The sequence below is a fragment of the Staurois parvus genome, unplaced genomic scaffold (assembly GCF_062004578.1).
Source record: "Staurois parvus isolate SC_StPar_1 unplaced genomic scaffold, SC_StPar_1.0 ptg000557l, whole genome shotgun sequence".
Classification (NCBI taxonomy): Eukaryota; Metazoa; Chordata; class Amphibia; order Anura; family Ranidae; genus Staurois; species Staurois parvus.
In genome coordinates this window covers 1,392,503-1,405,800 of record NW_028318353.1, presented here as the reverse complement: position 1 = coordinate 1,405,800, position 13,298 = coordinate 1,392,503, and positions in this window count along the sequence as shown.

The window sequence follows — 13,298 nt, the reverse complement described above, 5'->3', positions numbered from 1 at the left end:
TGTATTGCCCCCCCCCCCTCTATTGTACAGCGCTGAGCAAACTCTTTGGCGCTATATAAACTCGATTTAATAATAATAATAATAACATGCAGTATATATATATATATATTGAAATATATAGAATATGGCCAAAATTGTAGTATTTCAAATATATGTCAATATGTTTGGGAAGAATATTTTTAAAATATATTTCAAATATATTTTTCTTCCAAGTGGGCAGTGAGGGTTGTGCTCCATAGCTTTGGCTTCAAGTCCCTCCATGATCTAGTGTGCCATTCAGAGACCAGCCAGTGCAGGCGCTTTCCATCCAGGCAAGAATGATCACTTTATCAATTTGGGGAATGTCGCTTCAATGTCTAATCATCAGGATGGTTCTGGATTGTGACAAAGATACAATGATTAAACCTCGCCTGCAATTTAAAAAAAAAAAAAAAAGTCTTTTCCCTACCCACTGCACCTGCCCCTAGCTAATCCCATACTTTTATGAAAAAAAAATATAAAAAATAAATAAATAAAGTTGTTCTAAAGGTAGAAGTTTTTTTTTTTTATGTCAAAGCATTCTCTGCATTAAGATAAAAATCCTTCTGAGAACAGCTGCCCTTAACTCCCCCCCTAGCAACCCTCCCCCCCCCCTTATACTTACCTGAGCCTGATCTAGATCCAGCGCTGTGCCCGAGAGCAGTATCTACCTTTGCTCTCTCTCTCCTCACTGGACATGGGGGCAGCAGTGGGAGCCATTGACTCCTGCTGCTGTCAATCACAGCCAGTGAGGAGAGATTGTGGGGTGGGGCTGAGACACGCTATGTGTGTCAATGGACACACACACTGCAGCTTGGGAGCGAGGCCCCTGGAGTGCCCTAATGGAGTAGCAAGCTTGAGGGGGGAAGCCAAGAGCGCCGGTAGGGGACCCAGGAAGAGGAGGATTTGTGCAAAACCCTAGCACAGAGCAGGTGAGTATAACATTTGTTATTTCAGAGGAAAAAAGTCCCTTTACAGTCACTTTAAAAGTCTCAATTACAGGCGTACCTCAGTTTACGAACGCCTCGGTTAATGTAATTTTCGGTTTACAAATGAAAATCCATTGAAAATTTTATTTTTTCGCAATACAAAGTAAGTTTGCCCAGGATGCATTTTGCCTGGGAGGTTTATAGCGCCGGCCCCGTGCCTTTAAAGTGCACTTTATAAAGAGTTTTGAACAGACCTCCGAAACAGATTAATTGGTTTTCAATGCATTTACAAATTAATTTCTAATGATGTCCCTGTACAGTATTTACACCTTTAAAGTGTAATTTTTAAAGAGTTTTGAACAGATAAAAGACTTCTTTTTTCTTTACTTTTTTTCTGACCCCCGGAACGGATTAATTGGTTTTCAATGCATTCCTATGGGAAACTGCATTTCGGTTTACGAATTTTTCGCAAAACAAAACGTCCCGGAGAGCGCATTAAATTCGTAAACCGGGGTACGTCTGTACCTAAAAACTGTAGCCACATGACTGGCCTGGTCACTTGACTACAGATACTGTGGCACAGCTCCTTCTTGCAGAGCCCACATCCTTTCCCGCTTACAGATGCTTACCATCTCCACTCGTGAAGCATGGTGGTGGCTTACCAATGTTTTGGGGATGTGTGAGCTCTAAAGGCATGGAGAATCTTGTGCAAATTGATGGCAGGATGAATGCGGCATGTTATCAGAAAATACTGGCAGACAATTTGCATTCTACTGCAGGAAAGCTGCTCATGGGACGCTCTTGGACTTTCCAGCATGACAATGACCCTCAGCACAAGGCCAAGCTGACCCTCCAGTGGATACGGCAGAAAAAAGGTGAAAGTCCTGGAGTGGCCATCACAGTCATCTGTCTTTAATATCATCAAGCCACTCTGGGGAGATCTCAAACATGCGGCTCATGCAAAACGACCAAAGACTTTGCATGCCCTGGAGGCGTTTTGCCAAAACCAATGGGCAGCTCTACCACCTGCAAGAATTTGGGGTCTCATAGACAACTATTACAAAAGGCTTTCCACTGTCATTGATGCCAAAGGGGGTAGTACACAGAATTTCATTGGTTTACTTGTTGCCATGTCTTGTTTTATGATTGGGCCATTCTGTTATCACCTCCAGTTACATAATATGAATCCCAGAAGAAATACAAGAGATGGGTTTTGCCTGATCACTCGTGTTTTCTGTAAAAATGATGCATACTGTATATTCGCAATTCTCCAAGGGGAGGCAAACTTTTGAGCACGACTGTATTCACCGCACCCATGGACCAGTGATCAGTCTCTGGTTGGTGTCCAGTTCATTTCATAGAAAAGCAGGACTATAGATATTCTTTTTAACAAAGAATATATAAATAAAGAAGATGGCATTGATACCAGCCATGCCCGGAATCATCTCGTCTTCCCAAATTTCTGAGAGAATCAATGCATTATGCTAATGATAATGATAACACTTCTAAAGATGATGAGTCATTGGAGCAGTTATTTACCCGGAGAGCTTAGAACAATCGCGCTGATTTGTTTTACATTTGGTGGCAATGTTCTCGTCTCCACACTGTCATGAATCAGGGAAGATAAAAAGGCTCCGGCACTTTCATAAAATATTACATTGTTTCAAATGGCAAATTGTTCCATCATTCAAATCGGATAACAATAAGGCAAAGAAATATTATGATTACACGGGGAGGAAGCCATGCAGATAGGTACCATATTGTAATACGTTTATGAGCAGAGAGAGAGAGATGGAGGAGAACAAGACAAGGGATGGACGAAGAAAGGAAAGGATGAAGGGAAGGGAAGGAAGGAAGAAGGAAGGAAGGAAGGAAGGAAGGAAGGAAGGAAGGAAGGGAGGAAGGAAGGAAATAAGGAAGTAAGGAAGGGAGGGAGGGAGGGAGGAAGGAAGGGAGGAAGGAAATAAGGAAGGAAGGGAGGGGGGGAGGAAGGAAGGAAGGAGGGAGGGAAGGAAGGAAGGAAGGAAGGAAGGAAGGAAGGAAGGAAGGAAATGAGGGAGGAAGGAAGGAAGGAAGGAAGGAAGGAAGGAAGGAAGGAAGGGAGGGAGGGAGGAAGGAAGGAAGGAAGGAAGGAAGGAAGGAAGGAAGGAAGGAAGGAAGGAAGGAAGGAAGGAAGGAAGGAAATGAGGAAGGAAGGAAGGAAGGAAATGAGGGAGGGGGGGAGGGAGGGAGGAAGGAAGGAAGGAAGGAAGGAAATGAGGAAGGAAGGAAGGAAGCAAGGGAGGGAGGAAGGAAGGAAATAAGGAAGGAAGGAAGGAAGGAAGGAAGGAAGGAAGGAAGGAAGGAAGGAAAAATATTACATGAACTTTACAAAGAAAATTGAAAAAAAATAATAACAATAAACTGAAGAACGAAAGATGGAAGAAAAGGAAGGACACAAAGTTGCAAGGCAGTATTATGATTACAGGCTGAGGAAACAATGTGGATAGGTACCATATTGTAATCAATATGAATGGAATAGAACAAGAGAGAACAGATGGAGGAAAGAAAGAAAGAAAGGAAGAAAGGAAGGAAGGAAGGAAGGAAGGAAGGAAGGAAGGAAGAAAGAAAGAAAGAAAGAAAGAAAGAAAGAAAGAAAGAAAGAAAGAAAGAAAGAAAGAAAGAAAGAAAGAAAGAAAGAAAGAAAGGAAGGAAGGAAGGAAGGAAGGAAGGAAGGAAGGAAGGAAGGAAGGAAGGAAGAAAGAAATGAGCTATCCACATAGTGTGTGTATGTATGTATTATATATACTTTATATACAGAGCTTTTTTCAACAATAACGCAGGGGAACACACTTCCAGCCCTGAATGTATTTATTGGCAAGGGGTGCTGAGGTGTGCTGGAAGGTCTATTGGTGCTGACTGCTGGGGGATCTGTTGTCACTTGAGAGAATCTATTGGGGAGTCAATTGTTGCTGGAAGGGATCTACTGCTGAGGGAGGGGTCTGTTGTTGTTGCTGGCTGCTGGAGATTCTGTGGATGCTGCTAGGGTCTATTGTTGCTGGGGTGATATTTTGTTGTGGTGGTCCATTGTTGCCTGGAAAATCTATAGTTGATGGGGGAGGGGGGGGGGGGGCGAGGAAATATTGATGAATATTAACAAATTCTATACAAATTAGCACCACATAATTATACTTGTCTCTGTATTCTCTAAGGACAGCAGTACTGGGTGGTGGGTAGGGGATAGAGACAGCCAGTTTCAGCGGCAGGATGAGCAGTGCCAGAGCCCTACAAAATGACCTCCAGCAGGCCACTGGTGTGAATGTCTCTGACCAAACAATCAGAAACAAACTTCATGAGGGTGGCCTGAGGGCCCGATGTCCTCTAGTGGGCCCTGTGCTCACTGCCCGGCACCATAGAGCTGGATTGGCATTTGCCATTGAACACCAGAATTTGCAGGTCCACCACTGGTACCGTGTGCTTTTCACAGATGAGAGCAGGTTCCCCCTGAGCACATGTGACAGACATGAAAGGGTCTGGAAAAGCGTGGAAAACATTCTGCTGCCTGTAACATTGTTCAGCATGACTGTTTTGGTGGTGGGTCAGTGATGGTCTGGGGAGGCATATCCATGGAGGGACGCACAAACCTCTACAGGCTAGACAATGGCACCCTGACTGCCATTCGGTATCAGGATGAAATCCTTGGACCCATTGTCAGACCCTATGCTGGTGCAATGTGTCCTGGGTTCCTCCTGGTGCAGGACAATGCTCGGCCTCATGTGGCGAGAGTGTGCAGGCAGTTCCTGGAGGATGAAGGAATTGATACCATTGAATGGCCCCCACGCTCGCCTGACCCAAATCCAATAGAACTTCTCTGGGATATCATGTTTCGGTCTATCCGACACCGCCAGGTTGCACCTCAGACTGTCCAAGGGCTCAGTGATACCCTGGTCCAGATCTGGGAGGAAATATCCCAGGACACCATCCATCATCTCATTAGGTGCCTCCCCCGACATTGTCAGGCATGCATACAAGCACGTGGGGGCCATACAAACTACTGAGGACCATTCTGAGTTGCTGCAATGACATTTCACCAAAATGGACTCGCCTGCTGCATCATTTTTTCACTTTGATTTTCGGGGTGTCTTTGAATTCAGTCCTCTGTAGGTCGATCATTTTAATTTCCATCAAACAATGGGGCATCCTTACGTTCCTAACACATTACCCCGTCCATATCTGTGTAGATATCCAGCAGGAGATTTTTCCCCATTGAGATCTGATGTGTTTTCAAAGCACTCCTTTAATTTTGTTGAGCAGTATATATACAGTTAGGTCCATATACATTTTTTTCAGGTATTTATCAAAACATATTCAAGCTATAGTTATATAATGGGTATGGGCTGCAAGTGCACACTCTCAGGTCTAATATGAGGGTATGTACATCCAAATTGAAGGAAGGGTTTAGAAATTACAGCTCTTAAGAGTAGCCACCCCCCCTTTTTAAAGGGACCAAAAGTAATTGGACAATTGAATCAAAAGCTGTTTCATGGCCAGGTGTGGGCTACTCCTTCATTATTTCTTCATCAGTTAAGCAGGTAAAAGGTCTGGAGTTTATTCTAAGTGTGGAATTTGCATATGGGATCTATTGCTGTGAACCTACATCATGTGTTCAAAGGAGCGGTTCATGCAAGTGCAACATTGTAAAGCCATTGTAAGGCTTCAAAATTGAAACAAATCCATCAGAGAGATAGCAGCAACATTAGGAGTGGCCAAATCAACAGTTTGGTCCATTCTGAGGAAAGAAGAACGCACTGGTGAGCTCAGCAACATAAAAAGGCATGGACGTCCATGGGAGACAACAGTGGTGGATGCTCACAGAATCCTCTCTATGGTAAAGAAAAACCCATTCACAACATCCAGACAAGTGAAGGACACTCTCCAGGAGGTTGGCGTATCATTGTCAAAGTCTACAATCAAGAGAAGACTTCACGAGAACAAATACAGAGGGTTCACCACAAGGTGCAAACCATTCATAAGCCTGAAGAATGGGAAAGCCAGATTAGACTTTGCCAAAAAACATCTAAAAAAAGCCAGACCAGTTCTGGGAAATCATTCTTTGGATGGATGAAAGTAAAATTAATCTGTACCAGAATGACGGGAAGGAAAAAGTGTGGAGAAGGCTTGGAACAGTTCATGATGCAAAGCACACAATGTCATCTGTAAAACATGGTGGAAGCAGTGTGATGGCATGGGCATGCATGGCTTCCAATGGCACTGGATCATTGGTGTTTATTGATGATGTGACAGAAGACAGAAGCAGCCGGATGAATTCTGCAATGTTTACAGAGATACTGTCAGTCCAGACTCAACCAAATGCAGCAAAGTTGATAGGACGGCGCTTCACAGTACAGATGGACAATGATCCAAAATGGGTGGACTGACCATTCGAACACTCAGGCACTGCCCGACGACCCAGGGTCAGTAGGGGGCCCCATGAGATGCCCCTGGTACCTTTCATTGGCTTTTTCATAGGCTTTTTTGGGTGTGGGCAAGGACACGGGGGCCCCATGATCCCCTATTGCCCGGGGGCCCCATGAGTTGTCAGTCCGCCGCTGATCAAAAACACACTGCAAAAGCAACCCAGGAGATTTTGAAGGAAAAGAAGTGGAATATTCTCCAATGGCCGAGTCACCTGATCTCAACCCAATTGAGCATGCATTCACTTGCTGAAGACAGAAGGCAGAAAGACCCATAAACCAAGAACAACTGAAGACAGCTGCAGTTAGAGCCTAGCAAAGCATCAGTAAGGAGGAAACTCAGTCTTTGGTAATGTCCATGGGTTCCAGACTTCAGGCAAAGCATCAGTAAGGAGGAAACCCAGTCTTTGGTAATGTCCATGGGTTCCAGGCTTCAGGCAAAGCATCAGTAAGGAGGAAACCCAGTCTTTGGTAATGTCCATGGGTTCCAGGCTTCAGGCAAAGCATCAGAAAGGAGGAAACCCAGTCTTTGGTAATGTCCATGGGTTCCAGGCTTCAGGCAAAGCATCAGAAAGGAGGAAACCCAGTCTTTGGTAATGTCCATGGGTTCCAGGCTTCAGGCAAAGCATCAGAAAGGAGGAAAACCAGTCTTTGATAATGTCCATGGGTTCCAGGCTTCAGGCAAAGCATCAGAAAGGAGGAAACCCAGTCTTTGGTAATGTCCATGGGTTCCAGGCTTCAGGCAAAGCATCAGAAAGGAGGAAACCCAGTCTTTGGTAATGTCCATGGGTTCCAGGCTTCAGGCAAAGCATCAGAAGGGAGTGAACCCAGTCTTTGGTAATGTCCATGGCTTCCAGGCTTCAGGCAAAGCATCAGAAGGGAGGGAACCCAGTCTTTGGTCATGTCCATGGGTTCCAGGCTTCAGGCAAAGCATCAGAAAGGAGGAAACCCAGTCTTTGGTCATGTCCATGGGTTCCAGGCTTCAGGCAAAGCATCAGTAAGGAGGACACCCAGTCTTTGGTCATGTCCATGGGTTCCAGACTTCAGGCAGTCATTGCCAGTAAAGGATTCTCAACCAAAAAATTAAAAATGAACATTTTATTTACGATTATATTCAATTGTTCAGTTACTTTTGGTCCTGTGAAAAAGAGGGGATGGCTACTCTTCTGAGCTGTAATTCCTAAACCCTTCCTCTAATTTGGATGTACATACCCTCAAATTAAACCTGACTGTGTATTAAAATGGTTGCAGTTCCGAAAATGTGTAGTTGATATCTATGTTCAACCCCTTGAAGTAAAGCTGAAAGTCTACACTTCAAATTCATTTGGATTGTTTTGTTTTAATTTATTCTGGTGGCATACAGAGCTAAAAAGTATGAAAATTGTGCCCGTGTCCAAATATACTGTATGTGTTTATTATGCTATTATTGATTATTTATAGTCTTGTAATATACAGTATCTTGTTTATAGAATACTTGCAGTAATAGCCATCCTTCCAGATATTACATGAGAGAAATGTCGGCGTTTTTCTCTTTTCCCCGCTCAGGCAGCAGAAAGAAATGATGGGTATGACGGATGGAAGAAAGTAAACAACCGACGCCGCTGACTGTTCACTCTGCGACATTTACATAACAATATTAGCCGTACCGCGCCAATCTTCAACCTATTTTGACTAATTGCGCGCATTATTGTTACGGCTCTGATAAAGACGAGGATTTTGTGTGTATACAGAAGGCACAGTATGATGACACTATCATCAATGTCTCACTAAGATTGGAAAATGAGTGATGGAAATTATAGCAGAAAACGTCTGGCGGTGTGACGCTTCACGTGGCTTTTAACGCAGGTTGCTGCAAAAGCTAAAAAAAGAAAAGAAAAAAAAAGAAAAAAACAGAATATGGTGATAGAAGATTGGACTGTGCCACATGCTGAGTTTCTTTTTCTAGGTAAATGCAGTTTTTTCGTACACTTACAGTTCTGCACACCATTAGAGAGTTTAAATAAAGCTCAGTGGATGGAAGGAGTATGGATGCCGTTGTGTCCTACTTTCTCGTGTTATTGAAAAAAATAAGGAAACAATACCCCCTACCAAGCGCAAAGCATTTACCATTTATTTATGTCTTATGCATTAGCAGGCACTCCCCCTCCCCCTTTTCCTCCATACAAATATTCATAAACCTCAGAAAGCACTAACTACATCACCATGTCCTGCAATAACATAGGGGCTTGCAGGAGGAACCACGGCATGCAGCACAGGATGAGGATGAGGACGTACTATTTATTTTTTACTGTATATAGTGGAATCTGTTTGATTGCTCCTGTGGACAGGTGTCTTTTATATAGGTAACAAAATGAGATTAGCAGCACTCCCTTTAAGAGACTGCTTCTAATCTCAGCTTGTATGAAAGACACCTGGTAGCCAGAAATCCTGCTGAATGATAGGGGATCAAATACTTATTTCCCTCATGAACATGCAGATCAGTCATCATTTGTTAGACATGCATTTCTGCTGAATTTGTTGTTGCTATTCTGTCTCTCAGTGTTACAATACACCGAACATTCGATTTTTAGACCGATCATTTCTTTGTGAGTGGGCAAACATTCAAAATCAGCCGGGGAGCAAATACACATTTCCTTCACTGTACCTAATAGGTGATCCAGCAGTTCCGGGCGGGGGGGCAGGGGCACACACTCCCACCACCCTGGCTGTGCTGTGATTAGTAACAGCACAAGCAGATCAGCGGGTCCCAGTCAATGATTGGTGGCTGGGACCCGCTGATCAGCAAAAAGGGTGACAGGACAGAGCTCTGTGATTGTAAAAACCACAGAGCTGTGTCCCGACAGCGGAGAGGTGGCAGCTTTTGTTTTACTGCAAAGCAGCAAATAAAAACTGGCACATTCCTTAGTAAAAGCATGGATCCATCCTGAATTGTATCAATCGTTCAGGCTGGTGTCATGGTGTGGGGGAGATTTTCTTGCACTAGCAAGGTGTACCTAATAAAGTGGCTGGTTAGTGTACATTTATTGTTTTGTTTTTTTACTAAAGTCATGTAGCAGAATACATTTTATTAATTTAATTTATGAAGAAATGTTATCTTTTACATTTTTTTTATTGTTTTATAGCAGAAAGTAAAAAAATAATGTCTTTTTTTAATTTTCAGTCATTTTTTATTCATATAACAAAAAATAAAAAACCCGGTGGTGATCAAATATCAACAAAAGAAAGCTCTATTTGTGTGAAAAAAGGCTATACATTTCAATAGGGTACAATTGACAGTTAAAGTAGTGCAGTGCCAAATGGCAAAAAAAGGCCCGGTCAGGAAGGGGATAAAATCTTCCAGAGGACAAATGGTTAACCCAAATGATCTTGAAGTTTGTAAACGATCAAAGGGTTAACTGTGTGCTGTGTGTGTTTTACTAGAGAGGCATGCTGTGCAGAGAGATACAAAGCAGCATGTCCAGGCTGACAGGTCTCTCCCCTGTCAGCTCTACCGACGATCACCGAGTGCCGGGTGTGACCCACATGGAAGAAAAATATATTTGAAATACTACAATTTTGCCCATATTCAATATATTTCGATATATATATATACACACGATACTGTATGTTAAAATGTGTTTTTTATATATTACAAAATATATAAATAATATTTAATATATTATTTTAAAATATATTCTTCAGATTTTTTTAAGATATAAAAAAGTAATTTTAACATATATTTTTACATATATTCGTAAATACATTCCAAAAATTTAGATTAAGTGTATTTTTAAAAATATGTTTCATATATTTTGTAATAAAAACGTATTAGTACAGGAGATAACCAGAGACTGCGGACACAGTACAGGAGATGACCAGAGACTGCAGACACAGTACAGGAGATGACCAGAGACTGCAGACATAGTACAGGAGATGACCAGAGACTGCGGATATAGTACAGGAGATGACCAGAGACTGCAGACATAGTACAGGAGAGGACCAGAGACTGCAGACATAGTACAGGAGATGACCAGAGACTGCGGACACAGTACAGGGATGACCAGAGACTGCGGACACAGTACAGGGGATGACCAGAGACTGCAGACATAGTACAGGAGATGACCAGAGACTGCGGACACAGTACAGGAGATGACCAGAGACTGCAGACATAGTACAGGAGATGACCAGAGACTGCGGACACAGTACAGGAGATGACCAGAGACTGCAGACATAGTACAGGAGATGACCAGAGACTGCGGACACAGTACAGGAGATGACCAGAGACTGCGGACACAGTACAGGAGATGACCAGAGACTGCGGACACAGTACAGGAGATGACCAGAGACTGCGGACACAGTACAGGAGATGAGCAGAGACTGCGGACACAGTACAGGAGATGACCAGAGACTGCGGACACAGTACAGGAGATGACCAGAGACTGCGGACACAGTACAGGAGATGACCAGGGACTGTGGACACAGTACAGGAGATGACCAGAGACTGCGGACACAGTACAGGAGATGACCCCAGAGACTGCGGACACAGTACAGGAGATGACCAGAGACTGCAGACATAGTACAGGAGATGACCAGAGACTGCGGACATAGTACAGGAGATGACCAGAGACTGCGGACACAGTACAGGAGATGACCAGAGACTGCGGACACAGTACAGGAGATGACCAGAGACTGCGGACACAGTACAGGAGATGAGCAGAGACTGCGGACACAGTACAGGAGATGACCAGAGACTGCGGACACAGTACAGGAGATGACCAGAGACTGCGGACACAGTACAGGAGATGACCAGGGACTGTGGACACAGTACAGGAGATGACCAGAGACTGCGGACACAGTACAGGAGATGACCCCAGAGACTGCGGACACAGTACAGGGGATGACCAGAGACTGTGGACACAGTACAGGGGATGACCAGAGACTGCGGACACAGTACAGGAGATGACCAGAGACTGCGGACACAGTACAGGGGATGACCAGAGACTGTGGACACAGTACAGGAGATGACCAGAGACTGCGGACACAGTACAGGGGATGACCAGAGACTGCGGACATAGTACAGGAGATGACCAGAGACTGCGGACACAGTACAGGAGATGACCAGAGACTGCGGACACAGTACAGGAGATGACCAGAGACTGCGGACACAGTACAGGAGATGACCGGAGACTGCGGACATAGTACAGGAGATGACCAGAGACTGCGGACACAGTACAGGGGATGACCAGAGACTGCGGACACAGTACAGGGGATGACCAGAGACTGCGGACATACTACATCATATAAAGTCCCAACAGGGCCCCTCCACCCAGAATATCAAATGATCTGACACCATACATCAAGGAAAAGGACTACAACTCCCAGCATCTGTCATTATTAACTTACAGAAGGCAGGCTATAGAAGGCAGGGGGCGCACTGAGCTCCGAGGACAGGCCACACCAGCAGATAGGACTGCGGCGGTGACAGGTGGAGGATTGGTCAGTATTCGCTCCATAAGACGCACAGACATTTTCCCCCATGTTTTTTGGTGAAAAAAGTGCTTCTTATGGAGCGAAAAATACGGTATATATACATACATACATATACACACACACACATATATATATATTTATTGAAATATATTGAATACGGCCAAAATTGTAGTATTTCAAATATATTTTTCTTCCATTTGGGGAACCACCAGCCGGGACTCAGTGATTGACATCCCCAACAGCCAATAGTGGCAGCAAGCCCGCCCCCTACCCAGAAATGCAAATCTCGTAAATATACATGATTTTGCGCAGCCGTGCCGCCCTGTAGCAATACATCCGCTGTAGGGCGGTGGGCAAGTGGTTAAATTACAAAATTCTTTTTGCAGATATACAATAGGTGTTCTATATCATTTTTTTTTTTTAGCCGGAATATGGCTTTTTCTATAAGAGAAAAGACTGAATTCTGCCTTTAAGAAATCAAATAATTTTAATAGCCTTTTTACAATTCTTCGTTGAAGTGGCGGAATTCCTGCGGTCGGAAGCTGAGGTTATACATTAGCATTCCAGCCAAGCATAAGTTATTCAGCTCTAATAAAAGGCTGTAGAGGAAGCGCACAGGATCGCAGTGAGCAAATGTCACATATTATCTCTTCAGTCACATGTCTTCCTAGAGTTGCGCCCTTAATGTCAGCAAGACCTATCTTAAATGTGTTTACTGGAGACATCGCGGCAGCGGGAAGTCAAGAGTGTGCGCGGTCTGTGTTAAGTAGCACGCTTGTAAACGGCAAATAAAATCTACATTACATCGTAGCGTGAAAATAAATACTACAAGGCAGCTGATTATATTAGCATCTAGAATGAGTGTTATGGTATTATTAACATTTAGATGATTTAGTTATTTTTCAAATGAACGCGACAATTATACAGACGCCAGGTTAGTCCGAATTTATATGGTCCCGTTAATGCAACATACAGGCTGGACTCCTGGCTGGCTCGCCAATCTATCAGAAAATACTATTTATTGATATTTCGTAAAAGCAAGAACATTGCGTATGTTATTAACCAATTCAATACCGGGCAATATTACCCCTTCCTGTCCAGGCCAGTTTTCAGGTTTCAGCGCTCTCACACTTTGAATGACAATTGCGCGGTCATGCAACATTGTATCCAAACTAAAATTTTATCATTTTCTTCACACAACTAGGGCTTTCTTTTGGTGGTATTTATTCACTGCTGGGGTTTTTATTTTTTGCTAAATTAACAAAAAATGTTGAAAAAAACACACGTTTTTCTTTGTTTCTGTTATAAAAGTTTACAAATAAATAATTGTTCTTCATAAATTTAGGCCGAGATGTATTCTGCTACATGTCTTTGGTGAAAATAACCCAAATTAGGATGTATTTTTTAGTTTGTAGGAAAGTTATAGAGT